Below are 17,817 nucleotides of genomic sequence, written 5' to 3'. Positions count from 1 at the left end.
CATTTCTGAAATCCAAGGAGCAATATCCCACATCCAATTGAGGTGCCACTGCTCATGAAATGACACGATACCATTACAGTGTTTCCTGCAGGAGTAGCCTTTCTATATAACATTTGAAGATACTTTGAATTTCTCAGTTTGCATTTGTAATACTGAGATAACATTGCACAGTTGTCTTAAGTAGCTAAATAATATTGCATTTTTAATAGGGCAGGAAGAGCCAGACACTTTCTATAGGAAGCAATATAAAAGCATACCAAATAAGCATGCATTTATATTCCCATCGTTTCCATATTTGCATTAGGAACATAACAGCACGTTGAGAATTGGTGCTTAAGAAGTGCAGTCCTTAGGAATAATGATTATACAGAGCAATGCAAATATCTCTCTGCTAAGGTCCTTACGATGTCTGCCCATTTAATTGTCTCAGTTGCACATAATAGAAAATAATGTTTACATTGCTTTGGAAAGAGAGTGGTTTTAAAATAGACTCTGCTACTTAGGGCACACTTCTTAACAGGAGAAAGGTTACTGAGAGTGACATCCTGCCATAAGAATCTGGCAAGGTAGTTCATTTCATCTGAAGAGTCTTGCTTTGCTCGACCTCCCCAGGAGATGTGTTCTTTGAACCCAATCCTCTGACAGCCTTTAACAGCAAATGTTTCTTCTGGTTCTGTAGGAATGTAAGCCTGCTTTTCTCTGCCAGAGTCTGTGTGCAAATACACAATGGAAACGTTGGCCCAGACTATCTTTTGATGCATCCCAGTTTGTGGAGCAGATGGAAATATTTGGCCATTCTGCACCACCTTAGTTTGTCTTCCTTTGCCGAGTTACCAATATTGTTCTTCCCGTTAGCAGTAATACTTCCCAGAGTTACACCTTGCTTAGAGAAATGCACCACTGTATATAATCAGCATGAGTAAAAAGCAATAGACTAGTGTGTCTGTAATGCAATGGAGTCATTAGCCATCTGTGTGTACAGTGCTAATTGGAAGTAGCAGAATGCACAGGCGCAAGGCTCTGTTTCCTATCTTAGGGAGTTGCCAATGGGCTGTAAGAGCCACAGCGATTCTGAATGTCTCTGACCTATCACTACTTCAATTTTATCTTCGCCCACTGTCATATTTTTTACTAGCATTAGTAAATTTTCTAGACACTGTGCAAAGATTTAAAAGACGACATGGCTTTGCCCTGAGGCTTACAGTCGAAATAACACAATGTAAAAGGAAGGAGGGGGGAAGTATAAGGAGAGAAGAGAAAAAGCAAGCCATTTCAGGTGCCCAAAGGTTCTAGTTACAAAATGGCCAGGTAGAATTGGCTGCTGAGGAGAAAGTTCTGAGAGCGGAGTTCTGGTTCCAGCTGAGCTGATGGAGCTGCCTCTACCATCTCATCTCTCCCTGTGCTATAACCAGACAGAATGGCTGCTAAAAGAGAACCTGGGGAGAGGAAGAGACAAACGGCAACTGGGTCTACAGTTTTCATCCATCTCTGCTTAAAAAAAAAGTAGCAACCCTACCAGTTTGTCATATCTGTATGTAATCAGAATAAATAAAAAGATGTGGAACGGTGGATGGCATGGTGTGAGGAGCTTGAATGACCTGGGCTTTTATTGGTAAAGCTTTTATGGCTAGGTATGTATCCCCAGGCAAATGCTTGTAAATCCTTGATAGAAGGTCAAGATGGACCCATCCCTCAAATTCCACTTGCCCCCAATGAGAAATTCAAAATTGAATATTAAAAAATGGGCAAATAGGCACCCTTGTACTGCCTATAAAAGTGGCAAGGCTTAAAAATGAAGTGAGATGGTGCAGTGATCCAGGACTAGCCCTAGGATAAATAGTGCCTCTCCCCAACCCCTCCACATCTGTTTTGCCATGTTGCCAAGTTGCGCAAGACTGCAAAGCATAGCAGCGTAACAGACTTCATTGCTCCCACGCTTTCCTAATAATCAGGGCCTTTTTTCCTGGGGGTACTCAAGGGTACGCAGTAGCGGCAACCCCCCCCCCCTGAGAAGAAAAGCACTGGTTAAAATTATGGCACTTACTGTAACAACTTCATGGTGAGTGCCATCCCCTTTTTTTCTAGGAGAAAAGCAGTGCTAACAATGTTCAACAAATGACTCAGAGCTACCTCTCAATAATTTTGCCCTTGTGCACTCATAAACACTAAACACTAAACTTCAGGTTGGCACCCAGGGCACACACCCCGCTCACCCTCCTCTTAAGGCTGTCCTTGCAGAGCCCCCTTCTTTGAAAGCAAGTGGAGTTTCCAAACTCAGATGTAGAGGCTGTGGAGACACCACAGGTAAGAGTTGCTTTCAGTGGGGTTATTGCACATTCACATGTCTCACAGTCCACAGAAGTGGCAAGATCACCATTTCCTCTAAATACCAGTTGCTAAGATTCACACGTCACGAGAGGGCTATTTCACTCGTGTCCTGCTTTGGGGCATCCCATAGGCATTTGATGAGAACAGGATATTGGACTGGATAGGCCATCTTATGCTCATAACCTGCTACTGTCTTGCTCAAACCTGATTTCGTAAGTCTTCCTGGCAGGAATAAGTTGCAGTCTCAGCGATTCTCTATGATATACCAAAGAATTAAAATGAAGGGTTGTCATATTAATAAAATGCAGTATATACCGGTACATACTTTTGATTACCGTATGCTGTATCTTCATGTAGACTCACTTAGAAAAATTCATTGTCTTAAAAATTTCTGTCTTTCTTACATCACATGGCAATAGATCTTATAGTTGAATGCACTGGTTGGATAATAACCTACACACAATTTCAACCTCACGTTTATCTGATGGCAGAGAGAGAGAGAGATGCAAACATCTGTAGATTTGCTCTCCTTGTTGAGGGAGAAGGTCTCCTAACACTCCTGGAACTACTCCCCCAAACAGTTTCATTTTCTTAAGATTCCTTTCAGTTTTTGCTTTTGCTTTTTGCCATGTTTCTGGTCTACAGTACAGTATATGCAGGGTTGGGTTTGTGTGCTTTGCTCATGCAGTGATGGTGATGATGATTGCAATGTTGTTATAATGAAAATGGCTTAATAAAAAGGACGAGCCTTTTTGCTTGGGGTTCCCAGGAAATTATATGAGCTGTAACAAATGCGTCCTCAAGGTGTTCTTGAATAGCCTCCTCGTGGTGTGGTGGTGTTTTTGTTTTGTTTTTCATTTTGTAGTTTACAAACAAGGAGCATTCTGAGAATTGTAACTAGTAGGAGTGAGAACATACAGATAATTATAGCAATCTAGTTGCAGCGTTTCAGCATGGATGACGATTCATTAGTACATGCTGGTGGTGCCAGCAATTTTGCTCTGTTTCATTACTAGGCCTAGGAACTTCCTACTGAAACAGTGCTAACATCAACAAATGTTTGTGGAATTTATACCCATCCAGTAAAATCCTCAGGACAGCTTACAGAATTTTGAAACACAACAAAGCATTTTTAAGATACATACCAAAAACAAATCAGAAAAGGTTACTGGATGGTGCTTGGAGCCATTCAGTGTGTTTGCTTTACAGTATGTAGGTGCTATTCCTTGCTTCAGAGCAATGATGGGGAACCTACTTCCTGCTCAGGGTCCCGTTCCCTCAGGAGTAATCTGTTAAGGGCTGCATGCTAAGAGGCTCTATATACAATTAAGTGGTGTATGAATTTTGGGCTGTATTCAACTATTTTATTCAGGAATGAATTAGCATTACAAAGTTAAGTCAACTAATTTCAGTACAGTAGGTCTATTCTGAATAAAAATTAGTTTAACTTTGTTAAATAAAACAGTGCTGGCAATGGATGATGCTAGAGCCCAAAGTGGACAGGGCACTCCTTTTCTCTCCCTCTCTATGCCACCTTATTTTCCCTCTTCTTCCTTTTCAGGCTGGGGCTTCAGACACAGGTAGCTCACACCTGCTCTCCTTTTTTTAAAAAAGATGCATATTATTATGAGGTCTGCCTTGAAAGTTGTATACAAAGACAAAAAAAATATGGGTAGTACATGGTACAGGATGGTACAGGATGAGACATGATGTCATCAGTGTGTGTGTGTTTTCATGTGTGAGTTAAGAATGTCAAGGCTTTCTGAGATATCCTCTCATGAAGTGAGTTGTCAGTGCTCTTTGTCATTCCAGAGGGAACTTGAACAGTGTCATGGGTGGAATTCAATGTCATGCTATTACAAATCTTCCATCTGCACAAAGATTGCAGCTTGCCCTATGGAACGAACCCCAGCCTCCTTTTGTAGATGGGGAAAGTGGGGAAAGCAAGCCCTCTTGCACAAACAGAAGTGCTTGAGCAGGGCTTCTGCCATTGGGGCTCATTGGGTGAATCCCACTCATTAGCTCTACTTTATTGCAATAGAAGATGGGATATGCAGTTAGCTAAATCAATACCTAGCCTGTATAGGAAAACACAAATGCAAACCTAGTTATAATCTTTTTTCTTATAAGTGAAACTCTTGTACTTTTGTTTTGCTAATTTAACCTTGATTGAAATTCAGTAGACCCACTGTAGGCCAGATGCAGTTGCTTCAGGTGCCAGATTTAGCCTTGGGGTCTCCAGTTGGCCATCCCTCCTGAAGTCTAGAGGATAGAATGGGGTTAGACTAGCAAACACTTTGTAAAAGGAGTTGAGGGCTGCCATTTATGATGAAGGATTATAATTATACAATGACCTGAAGGAGAGTTTTGACAAGCATTCTGCCGCAGACGTTTTGTAGCGGAATATTTTATTTATAAGCCTGAGTCTTTTCCTTGACACTGTCTTGAGACGCATTAAAAAGTTTCTAGAGTTGAAATAAACTGTTCACAAGGTTTTGATGCAAATTTAAGCAATTGCAAATAACAGTTGCATGCTATTTTCATTGTGACTAAATAGACATAAACTCCAACCTTATTGTAAATTATTTAGGCAAAATGGCGTTACAAATCTGCCAGCAGTCAGCACTGCTACTGTCTAGGAGGACAACAGACTGGGCTTATCAACATTTACTTTCTGCCCCACTCTTCCATGCTCTCTGTCTGAGCATGCGTTGTTGCTTTCTGTCCCACACTTTCCCTGTGTTTTCCGCGGATTGCTGTTTGCTCCGATTGAGCTTTAAAGAGCGGGTGATCACAGGACAAACACACACACATACAAACACATACCGGCTTGGACATGGAATGTTAAAGCCTAGATGTTTGCATGGAAAGAGTGGATGAAAGGTGAGTGCAGACAAGTCCCCTGAGTGAGGTGCAGGAATGAATGGAACAGAAGGGAAGGATGCAGGGCCTTGAGCTAAGAAGAGGCAGTGGACTTATACGTAAGATTTCCATGAGACTAGAGAGAACAGGTAGAAAGTGCCAGCTAAGAAGGGAAGCTCAGGCTGGCACTCACCCACCCACAGCTGCAGCTGGTCTTTATAGCAAGATACCCATATTATTTGGTGTGCACTTCATTATTTGGTGTGTAACATATTTCATCTGATGATGATTCAAAGGCATAGGATAGAATAATAGAATTCTTACCTCCATTAAAAAAAATCAAATGTGGGTTTTCTCATGTTGTGACATGCTGAATATTTAAGCCCAATAGTAGTATAGTTTAGCTAATAGTATAGAGAATGAGAACAGCACTAGGTCATCAATCAATGTGACATTGAGACATATTTTGGAGCATATTTGTTGGATCGTGCTCTGCATCCACTTTAAAAGTGTGCCTTGAATGAAATGGTTGCATTGCAATTATGTGAAGTTACGTGGAACCATGCTACTTACCGGTAATTCAGTAGGCTGGGCAATGTGGCCATCACAACCTATACTTGCAGCTTCCAGCACATTAGGAAACAACCCTTTAAAAACAAAACACCATGATACCATAATCAGGTTGCAATAGTTTTGATATCCTGCTTTAATAAAAACTGCAATCCAGTTTTGATATACCCTTGATTAATAATCCGCTATTGCATTGTGCTTAAAATATAGGGCTCTGTCCTATGAAAATGGAAACATAATGTCCTTAATAGCTCCATAGATGGCTGAAATGAAGTGTGCAATGGGTTCTTATCATATTTTCAAGTCAATGTTCTTTCCCCTAAAGCAAAAATAATTAAAATAAGGCTCTGAGCAGCTTTGCAAAGGCAGAGTGGTTTTGCATGCATAATGGAGGTAGAAAGATGATAGATACTTAACTGAGGAAATTGACTGGAGCAACACTTGTCTTAAAACAACTGTAGGAAGGGTTATATATTGTTCCATTTACCCGGAAATATACAACATGACAAAGATAAATGTCAGCAACCAAAATGCAAAATTATGGTTGAATGTGAAGTTGCTAATAGAACTGGCATGGTTAAACCAATAGTAGGGTAAAAAGTGATTGGAATAGTCTCTTAAATTTCACATTATACAGAAGCTGCCTTGGATATTATATGGTGTGTGTTTGCGCAAAATACATAAATCAATTAATTCATCGCCAGGAGCAGTAAATGTGTACTTCAGTTAGAGGTGGTCTATATGCATCTAAAAAGTCATGTTTTCAATCTGGCAGGTAGTGTAAGCTGCTAGTGTATTGGAATCCAAGACGGCTGACATGAAATTATGCTTTGATCAATATTTCAGTTGGCACTAGACTTAGAAAATGAACTCCAGTGGCAAAGCCAATGGTGTGTGAATCAAGGGGATCAATCTTAATATTTCTATCTAGATAGCCTTATTCATTTCAAAAGTATCTACTGTTTTGTTCATGATTAGTTACCCAAAAAAGTTGCAAAGTTGCTACACCAGCTCTGTTTCATATGTGTCAACAAGAAACCAGTTTTGTTGGCTGGGACTGCTCCTTCACCCATCTTTATCATTTGAGGTCCAAGTGGCGTCAGTGGCAAGGAATGCCCTTTTCCAGCGACAGCTAGTTTGCCAGCTACAGCCATTCCTGGAACAAGGTAGCCTGACCACAATTTCACCTGCTCTGATTATCTCCCATCTCAGATAATGCAGTGCACTTTATCTAGGGCTGCCCTTGAAGACTATGCAGAAATTGCATCTAGTGCAAAACGCTGCCACTAGAGTGCTGGCTGGCAACTTGATGCACAGTTGTTGACATCCATCTGTCTTGGGAGACAATGGAGGAGTGCGCCTTTGGGGGTGAAGTCAATTCATTGGAGCAGGCACCCCCAGACTTGGCCCTCCAGATGTTTTGGGACTACAATTCCCATCATCCCTGACCACTGGTCCTGTTAGCTAGGGATGATGGGAGTTGTAGTCCCAAAACATCTGGAGGGCCGGATTTGGGGATGCCTGCATTGGAGAGTTACAGTGCTTGCGTGGCTGTAGAGACTGTTACAAGACAGACATGTCTAATTGCGGCTGGGGCAAATGAAGGCATTCAGCTGCCCTGCTGCAGATTCACGATGGCATTTCTTCTCTCTGTGCTCATTCCTCCTCTTGTCACTGCAATGGAGGCACACCCTGATTGTCTCCGGGCACTGTGGTCATCTGCAAGGGATTCACACACAGCGAGGTTGATGTTGCCAGCTTTCATGTCACGTTTGCAGACATCTTTGTAACACAGAGTTGGTCTGCCAGTGGGCCTGGTGCCATTTTTTTGATCCAGTATGGTTGTGTCCACAGAGTGGAAGATGGCAGGATCCCCTAGTAGCAGCTGGAATATTGAGCAAAATCTGAATTCACAGTCATCTTGGATTCCGATATGGTGGCTAATCTGCACCTACCACTTGGTTTGGCAACGTGGCAACACATAATGTGTAAATGAAAGCTGCTGGCTAAGAGACCATGCTTGAACCTACCCTGCAGGAAGATAGATGTCTCTGTTCCAAATCTCTGGTTCTCTCATTCCACCTCTTTCCTTATACACCCAGAAAAATCTTACTACACTCCTTTCTCTTTATCCTCCGCAATCTTTGTTCCCTGGTTTCTTTCATACTGTCTTTCCTTCATCTCTGGAAATCAAACTTTTACGTTTGGAATATAAATTTAAAGGGTTTTACTTGCTCTTTTCTTAATTTGGCATAGAATGTACACTACATAGAATGTACACTTAATTTGGCATAGAATGTGCTTTAGGAGAGGTAGAATCCACAGAACACATTCTACTGAGTTGTCCCTTTTATAACGATTTAAGGCAGTATCTCATAGCCCCATATTTATCTCAGTTTAGCTCTCGTTTAAGAGAAAGGCAGGTAGCATATCTGCTGAATAAGCCCACCGGGAAAATAGCCTTATCTGTGGCTAAATTCCTCTTCCTGGCACTCAAGTGTCGGAAGCGCAAAATCGAATGTCTCGATGTGGGTTATCTGTATGACGTTTACTAGTGCTGTCCTATTTTTAATTTTTAATTGTGTATCCCTCTGATGTTTTTAGTTCTATAATTTTGTATTGAGAAATGTTTTTCTTCTTTCTGACTATCGGTCGAATAAAGGATTTGTATGTATGTATGTACACTACACAAGCCTCCCTTTACTTCTATGTATAAATTGAGAAAAGACATTCAAGTATTTATGAGGATGGCTGAAGATATAGGTCTTCCAGTTTTAATGCTGTGTTGTACAACAGAACTGCAGTGTGACCTTTAGTCAGGGGTCCAGTTCTCCATCTGTAAAATAGGGATAATAGTCGATCCCCATCTCACATAATTGTGAAAATAGTACAAATTGTCAGGCAATGAGAATCTGTGGAAATAATTCAGAAGTCACTTACCTTAAAGTAGCACTGCTGAAAGCAACCAGCCCACTCCAGGGAAAGCAATTTTGCAGTTTATAGGTTGTTTTGTAATGGGGGTTGTATGAATAACACTTGATAGAATTACAGAGCAATATAATTGAAGTTGAAAGTAAACTCATACAGTGAAGTGGGTTTCAAATTACATGTCTTGAAAGGAAGTATAAGTAGATGGAATGCCATAGAAATGTATGTGCTGAAATTACACTGAGAAGTGTTTTGTTTAGAATGTCCAGTTTGAGATTCTAAAGCTTTGGTGTCCTTGCTGAACTACAATTGTTTTTTGACAGAGAATTGATCCCTGATACTTTTGAAGGCACATTATCCTTTCTAACTTGCTTTCCCCAGCCCACCCTGGAACCAAACAAAATGTGGATGCTGATTTTGGAATTCAAATGGGTCTCATTCTAGATAGGTCATAACATTTTTAATTACTTTATTATTTATTATGTTTACATTCATTATTTTTTTAGATTTACATCCTGCTTTTTTGACTACCAGATCCTATCAGATCGTCAACTACTTTTAACTACTGTCTACATACCCAGTTGCTTATGCCTTAGACTCACTATGAGTAATAGTTCTACTGCAGCCTATTCCTCTCCAGTATAATTGTTCCTTTCCTATTGTTTAGTAATTGATTAAAGAAAACTCACACCGTTTCCCCTCCTGGCTACAAACTACTGTTCACATGCACTTGCATGTCCCCAGAGCAACAGTTTCCATAGGCATCACCTTTTGCTGGGTGTCCTCTGGGGCTGCAGAACTCTTTTAATGCCCAAGGAGCTAAATAGAGAGGAACCTTGTGCTGTTCAGCATGAAGCAGTGCTGTACCAAAATTTTCTCCTGCATTTCCCACAGCCATTCTATGTCAATTTATTGAAGGGGGGAATTACATTTAAATTTATCAAGGGGGAGAGAAAATTTTGGTGAAATTCTCTTGAATGTGGTCTTGTCAATCTTGCCTTACTTTTGAGGTGGCCAAAATGCCCTTTCATTCTACAATTGGTCTTGTTGGTGATCTGCACTCTGCAGCCTTCCTAGGTGCCTGCTCCTTAACTGAAGTCCAGGGCAAGACAAGTCATAATGAGTTAGTTTCTTCCATAGGGCTTTTTTAGATCAGGAAGGGTGGGCAGCCTGGGAGGTTACAGAATGCTGGGATAAATGTTTACTGAAAAGAAAAGAAAACACGCACACACATTCACACCACCCTTGGCCATCTCACAATGAAAATTTAAGATCGCCTCCCCTGCAATGTTGACATTTTAAGTGCCCTGGAAATGAGGCAGAAAAATGAACGCCTTCTTTGCAGAGGAATAACACTTTCGAAAAAGTTAAAGAGAGATTTTGGCACAGCATCAGCCTAAAGAATCTTCCATTGGTAGGTATAGAATGAGCAGCTGACTGGATATTGTGCTTTCTACTCTCTTTATTTTGGGGCTAGGGATCTGCTAATGTCTGGGGAGCCAGGTGCTCTCCTGCTTGATCTTTCTTCCATTTGGTATACTTTGATTTGCACTTAAGTCACAGATCAAAGTTACCAAATCCATATGGCTAAAAGCAAAACAGATGTGCCTCCAGCGTAGCAGGCAGTCATCAGCAAGGTGTGTCAATACAGTGGTCAATAAAGCACTAAGTTGGACACCACCTTACCCTTCATCATGGGAAGAATCCCTTTCAAAGTGGAATGACATCACAATTCCTTATGGGCAAACTGAACTTTCATGGTGTCATCAACAATAGCTTCACTCTTCCGTTGTCCCAGGGAACACAGTAAGTGAATCATAAGAATCTTGTTAAGATAATCTGATACTGCCTCTCTGTCTTTATTGACTCAAGTACTTCTTACTGGAAACTTAATTCTGCTAAAAAGTTGAAGAGAAGCGATGACCTTCTCAACACACATTCAGGAACAATTAGCTAAAATGGCCTATTATGGCTGATGCAGAGATTTTTCATGTATTTTGAGTAACTGTAATATAGTTGTGCTTTCAGAGTGATTAAATATGAACATCTGTTAATATTGAACGGATTTGTTGAGCAATCATATAAAGCTTTACTTACTTCAGAATAGGAAATTAAAAAACATCTTTTAACAACTAAATTGTGAAAATAAGTTCCATTTCTCCCATAATCCAGCCAGATTTCCCTGTTACCCTAGCCACAGGTTATTGTGAAACTCGTATGATACAGCAAACACATTTGCCGCATCAAATTATTCTCTGATGCAGAATACACAGGAGGGGGAGAGAAAAGAAACTAGAGTAAAATGGTAACGCCCTGTAACTGGAAACTAGAATAAATTAGCGAGATGTAAGACTATTGAGAACTTTTAACTCTAGTTTTAGAAGCCCCCAAACAGAAGTGTATGTGAACCTCTTTTGTAATTTTACTTACAAATTGGTTTTGACTGACTAAATAACCCTTTTCTCCTTAGGTGCTTGAAAACAGTATTTCTTCTGCATATATAGGAGAGTTGTTGCTCTAACTATTGTGAAAGTCTTTACTCTGCTGCTAATTTGACCCTCTGAGATTGGTGGAGGCATGATCTTTATGTGCCTTCCAAGAGTTGCAAACTGTAGGATTTTTGTCTTTCTATCTCAATGGAATGTGATACAATGGGGGAAAGGAACACTACTTTTTAACTGTTACTAAAACAGATTTTAAGTGCACAGCAACTCTAGGTATGCACTTTGTACCAAAATAACATTTAAAGCTTATTCAAAATGAGAGAGCGAGAGAGAGAGAGGAGCAACAAAAGTGGGAAGCATAAAATGGCGACCATACAATATATTGCCATGTCCCTCTTGGCAGCCATCTCTGACATATTTCATTCTCACTACAGAGTTCCTTGTCACTAAATAGTGTCTTGGCTCCTGGAAATTAGTGTTTGCATAAATGTAATTGAGCAAATGAGAATTCATTTCTGAATAAGCATCTTAAAAAAAAAAACCCAAACAGCTTATAATATCTCTGACCCAACAGCTTTGTGACACACGTCCAGGAAGCCTCCTCGTCCTGCGCTTGGCAGGGAGGCAGATGTGAGCCATGAGTCACAACCAACACGCAGGTGGGGCCCATCCCAGCTCTGCCTCCCAGTTTGTTTCTGCGCTGTAGCCCACCTGCAGGAAAGAGACCTTTCTGGGGGAGCAGCACCTCCCTCAGCGAGCAGGTTTTGCGAAAGAGCCCTTCCAACTTGCCCTCCTCTTCAGCTGGGAGGTGAGGTGCCAAAACTACAATGCCCAGCCTGCAGCTCAGGAGTAGGAATGTTTCCCAGCAAGACCATGCAATCGAACGTGAAGCAGGAACACTCTTGGGCTGCCTTCTGCAGCTGGAATGTGCAGTTTGGAAGTTTCAGTTTGGAAACTTCAGTGCGTTTAACCGAAAGCAGCTCCAGCAGTAGCTGAGGCTCGGAGGCAGGGAAGCATCCCATGCCTAACTTGTGCCCTGGGGCAAGCACCCCAGTTCCCCCCCCCAAGCTACACCACTGGTGCACAGCAATTCCTCAAAGTTGAGTACATTCTGCTTGTATGGAATTTGTGAGGATTTTTGGATCTGGTTGAACACATCATGTTTTGGGTTATTCTACCAGTGATCGTTGTAGAGTTGAAGTTTGATTGAGCCAGCCATTGAATTGTGCTGTCTTCTGTACCTGCTGCTTTGGGAGTATGGACTATCCTTCAGTGAAGGTACAGACAGCCATCTGTCAGGGGCACTTTAATTGCATCTTGCACTGCCCAACCTGCGTTGAGAAGTGGGTTGGTCTACATGACCTCCAAGGTGCCTTTCAACTTGTGTTTGTTTCTATCAATTTGCACAATGTTGCCCAATTTCCTAGGTCAGATACCAGCAACACATAGTTTTCTTCTCCCTATTCTCAGCATGTCTTCCTTCCCATCACTGATTAAATAAAAAGTTTATTTAATTCTGCTTAATTGTTATTTATAAAAAAAAAACTACCTGGGAGTCAAGTGTGGTTAACAGGCTGCAGTTTGTCTAAACCTGGCAAATACTTCAAATTGGCATAGCCACAACAGAAAGTTCTTCTTGCATTGTCCAAATTGCACACATTGTAGAAGGGATGGATGCAAATGTTCCTGTTAATATTTCAAAACTTTCAGAGCTGTGTGGGGATGGCAATCTGACATTGTCACTGCCATGTGCAGGCTCAGCTAAGCTTGTGTTCTCCCTTTGTCCCTCCCTGCTGCCTTGGTCTGTGTTCCACCTAGAACAAAAAGGTGATTGTGTACAAGGCAAGCTTGTTTCCCCCCATGTAATTCAAAGACTGGGGTGAATGTTCTGTGCAATTTTCCTAATAGTTTTGTGTGAGGTTTTTTCTTTTAAGTACAAGCAACAATGATCTCAGTGTGGCGAATTAAAACCCCAGGATACAGGGCCATAATGCAATGCCTACCCAGATAAATGTACAGTACACCAGCCACATCCATTCCTGCTGTAGCCTCCCATCACATTTGGTGTTTTGTGTTTTGAAGAGGAGTGAAATGTGCATGTTTGGTAGAACTTTAAGGGCAAAAAACTTCCCTTCTGGTCTCCAGAGCTGTTCCTAGATAGTGGGGATAGGTGGGTAGATCCTGTGATTTTTCTTACATAACCCTTGGGAAGTGTTCAAACTCTCCTAAACTAGGTAAAAGGGAAGGTAAAGTACCCCTGGACTGTTCAGTCAAAGGCGACTGAGGTGCGGCGTTCTTCTCGCTTTTCAGGCTGAGGGAGCCGGTGTTTGTCCACAGACAGCTTTCCGGGTCATGTGGCCAGCATGACTAAATCACTACTGGCACACAGAGGACCGTGACAGAAGCCAGAGTGCATGGAAATGCCATTTACCTTCCCACCGCAGTGGTACCTATTTATCTACTTGCACTGGTGGGCGGCTTTCAGACTGCTAGGTTGGCAGAAGCTGGGACAGAGCAATGGGAGCTCACCCCATCACACTGATTCAAACAGCCGACCTTCCGATCGGCAAGCCCAGGAGGCTCAGTGGTTTAGACCACAGTGCCACCCACTCCCCTACACTACTAGTATACCAGTATAGGAACCAGTATGGGGGGAGAGAGATTTGACTTTCTACCACATGTATGTGCTATTGGGGGGGAAATTGCCTAATGAGTGGAATATATTGCACTACAGTACGCTGTGAAAGTTATCTGTGCAATCCATTTTGAGGGGAGGAAACCCAAGGTTGTCTAAGGACATTTATTGGCACACACTGCCTAACAGCATTAGATACATTGTGTGAATTTTAAAATTAATGATACAGAATCTTTTGCAAGCTTCACTAAAGCAGATGAGAGCAGGATCGCCTTTGAATTATAAATTCAATGACAGGAACTTCAATAATGAAGGACTAGTGTAAAATAACTTCTGCCCTTTAATGCATTGCAACATCGGGAATCTTTGCTCATCTAATCCTTGCATTAAAACTCGGGAGCCAGCTGGGCTGCTGTAACCCTTGTGAAACAAAATGGGGAAAGAGCTGTAAATGCTTCTGGTGAGTGGTCAAACCATCGTCTTGTCATTATTTGACAATTCATTAGGTCACTTTTGCTCCCCCCCCCCAATTTTCTTCCATGAACACTAAAAGGCAGAGTTGCGTGCAGTAGGAGTTGCAGGGAAGGGCCAGAGCTCAGTGCTTGGCGTGCAGAAGGCTTCGGGTTTGACCCCCAGGTAGGACTGGGATAGGAATAAGGAAAAGAGGTTAGGGTGCATATGAGGCACTAGACACAAGCGGTGATCCTGAAGGTTGGAAAGGAGGACGATTAAGAGATGGTGTGTGAGAGAGACGGGTGTATTCATGCTAGCTGGGAAAGGAAGCTGGGGCTAATACTTACTATTATTATTATTATTATTATTATTACTTATTTATTTATTGGATTTATACCCCATCTTTTCTCCATAGAGCTCAAGGTGGCATAAATGGTTCTGCCCTTCCTCACTGAATCCCCACAGCAACCCTGTGAGGTAGAGCAGTGTTTTTCAACCTTTTTTGGGCAAAGGCACACTTGTTTCATGAAAAAAATCACAAGGCACACCACCATTAGAAAATGTTAAAAAATTTAACTCTGTGCCTATATTGACTATATATAAAGTAATTTTCCCACGGCACACCAGGCAACATCTCGCGGCACACTAGTGTGCCGCGGAACAGTGGTTGAAAAACACTGAGGTAGAGAAGGCAGCGACTGGCCCAAGGTCACCTAGTGAGCTTCACAGCCGAGTGGAGGGATTCGAACCCTGGTCTCCCAGGTCCTAGTCCGACCCTCTAACCACCACACCACACTGGCTCTGCAAAACCTGCCCTCCCATGCAGCTATACAACTCACCTTTTAGACCTTTCCTCTGCAGGCATTCCTGTCACTTGGGTAGGCATCCCAGGAGGCCTAAGAAATAATTCCTAGAATCCTCCCCGACCCTCCCGCAAAAGTGAACAATTGCCTGTAGAAACTTCTGAAAGCAAGTCACTTTCTGTTCATATTCATCTTGAAATGGACGTTTCGGGGCCTTACTGGGAAGGGGGATGCACCTAAATTAACTTGTCTTCTTCAGCAACCCTCTCACCTTCTGATCTGTTGTACCTTTAAAGGAGTGCAAATGTTTGATAGATCTCTGGAGACAGAAGAGAGCACTTTTGTTATATTAAAAAAAAAAAAGTTGTGCCATTTTAATTTGTGAAGGCAGAAAGCCAATTCGGCCTGACAGTTTAAGTGCCCACATAATAATAAACGAAATGCAGATTTTATTTTCTTTGTGACCGTTTCTCTTTTCCTTTCAGCCCCTGTTGGGACATAACATTGGAATGCCCTTGTTGCATCTGGTTTTCTTGCAGAATATTGGAGAGCTTCCAACCTTTTAAATTGCTCCAGCTTTAATTTATCCCACTTCTGATGTTCTCCCCTACCGTATATCTCATCCCCCCACTATTTCCTACCCCCTTTTGCTCTTAGAGACTATATATTTATTTAGCAAAATATTTTAAAAGCGGCCTGAATTTATGTTTAAAATTAGTTGTCAATGTTATTATCCCTGTGAATAAAATATATGTTGTACATTTGAGAGGTGGATCGGTAGTGGGAAATGACTCATTTCGGGAATATTTCCAGTAATACAAAATGGTGAAAGAAGTAATTCCAGCACCACCCATCTGTGTTCAAAATGACTTAAATGAAAGTCAGCTTATTAGAAGGGCACAAAGGATCTATTGAATCACAAAAACATTTGCAACCCCAATATGTTTGTGCCAACAATATCCATGACACCAACAATGTTTGGAGTGGTTGCAGCGACCACTGGTTTCGGGCTGCAGAAGCTGGTACTGACTGGGAGCTCTGGCAACTTTTCTGGGCAATTGCAGCAATGCAGATAATGAAAGCTGGGTCATTCTTATTTTCCCAACCAAATATATGCTGGCATTTGTTTGGATTTGGCTGTCTATGATGGTGCAAGGGAGGGGTGTTTGAATGCAGGTGAGCCCTGCAGGTAGGTGAAGCCTGAATGATTTCAGTCCAGGTCATTAGCGGGTAAAGGCAGGATCTTCTCTGGAGTAATCCTTGAGACTGGGTAGGCCTTAATACAGTGGTACCTCGGGTTACAGATGCTTCAGGTTACAGACGCTTCAGGTTATAGACTCCGCTAACCCAGAAATAGGTCCTTGGGTTAAGAACTTGGCTTCAGGATGAGAACAGAAATCGCGCGGTGGCAGCACGGTGGCAGCGGGAGGCCCCATTAGCTAAAGTGGTACCTCAGGTTAAGAACAGTTTCAGGTTAAGAATGGACCTCCAGAATGAATTAAGTTCTTAACCCGAGGTACCACTGTAAATGAAAAGGCAGCACTGCACTCCTCAGAGTGCCAAGATGTGGCTCATCTTTGCTCTGCCCTTCTTCTCCATCCTGGGCCAACTGCTTTCCAACACTCCGCAAACCTCCATTACGACAAATTGAAGCAGCCCGTCGCCACCTTAAAATTCAGGTGCCACATTCATGTTTCACAAGGAACCTGCTTTTTATGGCTAAATTTTATGTTGGGAAATGGACTGCAGAGGAGAGCTCTGCACATTAAGGAACGCCATGAATTATGCACGAGGCACAGCAGTCGGGCAACGGCCGTGCCTCTTTATGAGCAAAAGAAAGCGATATTAACAATTTACACAGGGCTCGAGCTCTTATTTTTCACTGGGGGAAGCAATAACAGGCCATGGTGCTGGGAAACAAGTGGTGTGTGGCTCCTCCTCCTGGCCCCTAGGGGGGCTTTCAAAAGTGATTTGGCAGCAGGAAACAGAAAACCAGTTTGAGCACCATGAGGGGGGGTGAAGTGCGGCAGGAGGGAAAGGACACGGCAGTTTTGTAAGTCGTTTGGCAGTGCTTTGCGAGAGTGTCGGGACCGGAGCCAGGCTGACAGATCTGTGCATTTATCCGATCTGTGTAATGGGGCTGTAAGGCCACTGTACAAATTGGCTCATAGACAACTCCTGAGAGAACCACATCTATCAAATCCATAAGGAAAAAAACTGAGAGCAGGGGTCTGGGTGAGGGGGGGGGTCACTGGTAATCAGGCTCATTAGCTGCTGTGATGTTTAAAGGGCCAGAAGGGGGGTGCAAGGACTCTCATCAGATATCCTTGCTTTATGCCCAGGTGGGCTTTTCTGTCCAATTGCCCATTGCTCCTGGCTCTTTTGATGCTCACTTCTAGATGCGAGAGAAGGGGAAGTGGTAGCAAAGTATTTCCATTCAGTAATGATGAAAAGAGGCAGTTTTGGAGATTTATCACTTGGATAAGTGACCTAAATTGTGAAATTTCTATACACTTTGCTCCCTTTTAATGGCACATTGCTTTCTTTATGCCTGTCTGATATTTTCTATTCATAACAATATTGACATAAAACTAAACATAAGTGTTTTTTTCATGCCAGCCAGGCTATGACAGATTTGGGCATTAAGATATCTGGTAATCAAGATTATTTAGGGGAAATGTGTTAGCTATATTTAGTCCTATGGGCCTTTCTTTTTGTAGAAGTGTCCGCTTCTCTGGAGCAGAGGAGGGAGAAAGGTTGTTTTCTGCTGCTCCAGAGAAGTGGACACGGGGCA

General features: G+C 42.2%; 1 protein-coding gene and 1 long non-coding RNA gene across 7 annotated transcripts in view; both read left to right on the top strand.

Annotated features, from left to right (window-relative positions):
• TSPAN4 (tetraspanin 4) overlaps positions 1 to 17,817 on the top strand; it is a 504,940-nt gene that overhangs the window by 386,287 nt on the left and 100,836 nt on the right. The window lies entirely within an intron of this gene.
• LOC117050122 lies at positions 13,889 to 15,789 on the top strand. The gene is made up of 2 exons (XR_004427063.1): positions 13,889 to 14,227; positions 15,509 to 15,789. It is a non-coding gene; the product is annotated as an uncharacterized LOC117050122 (long non-coding RNA).

Source organism: Lacerta agilis, chromosome 1 (assembly GCF_009819535.1).
Source record: "Lacerta agilis isolate rLacAgi1 chromosome 1, rLacAgi1.pri, whole genome shotgun sequence".
NCBI lineage: Eukaryota > Metazoa > Chordata > Lepidosauria > Squamata > Lacertidae > Lacerta > Lacerta agilis.
Note: the sequence above shows the minus strand (reverse complement) of the source record. Positions and strands in the feature narration are given on the sequence as shown.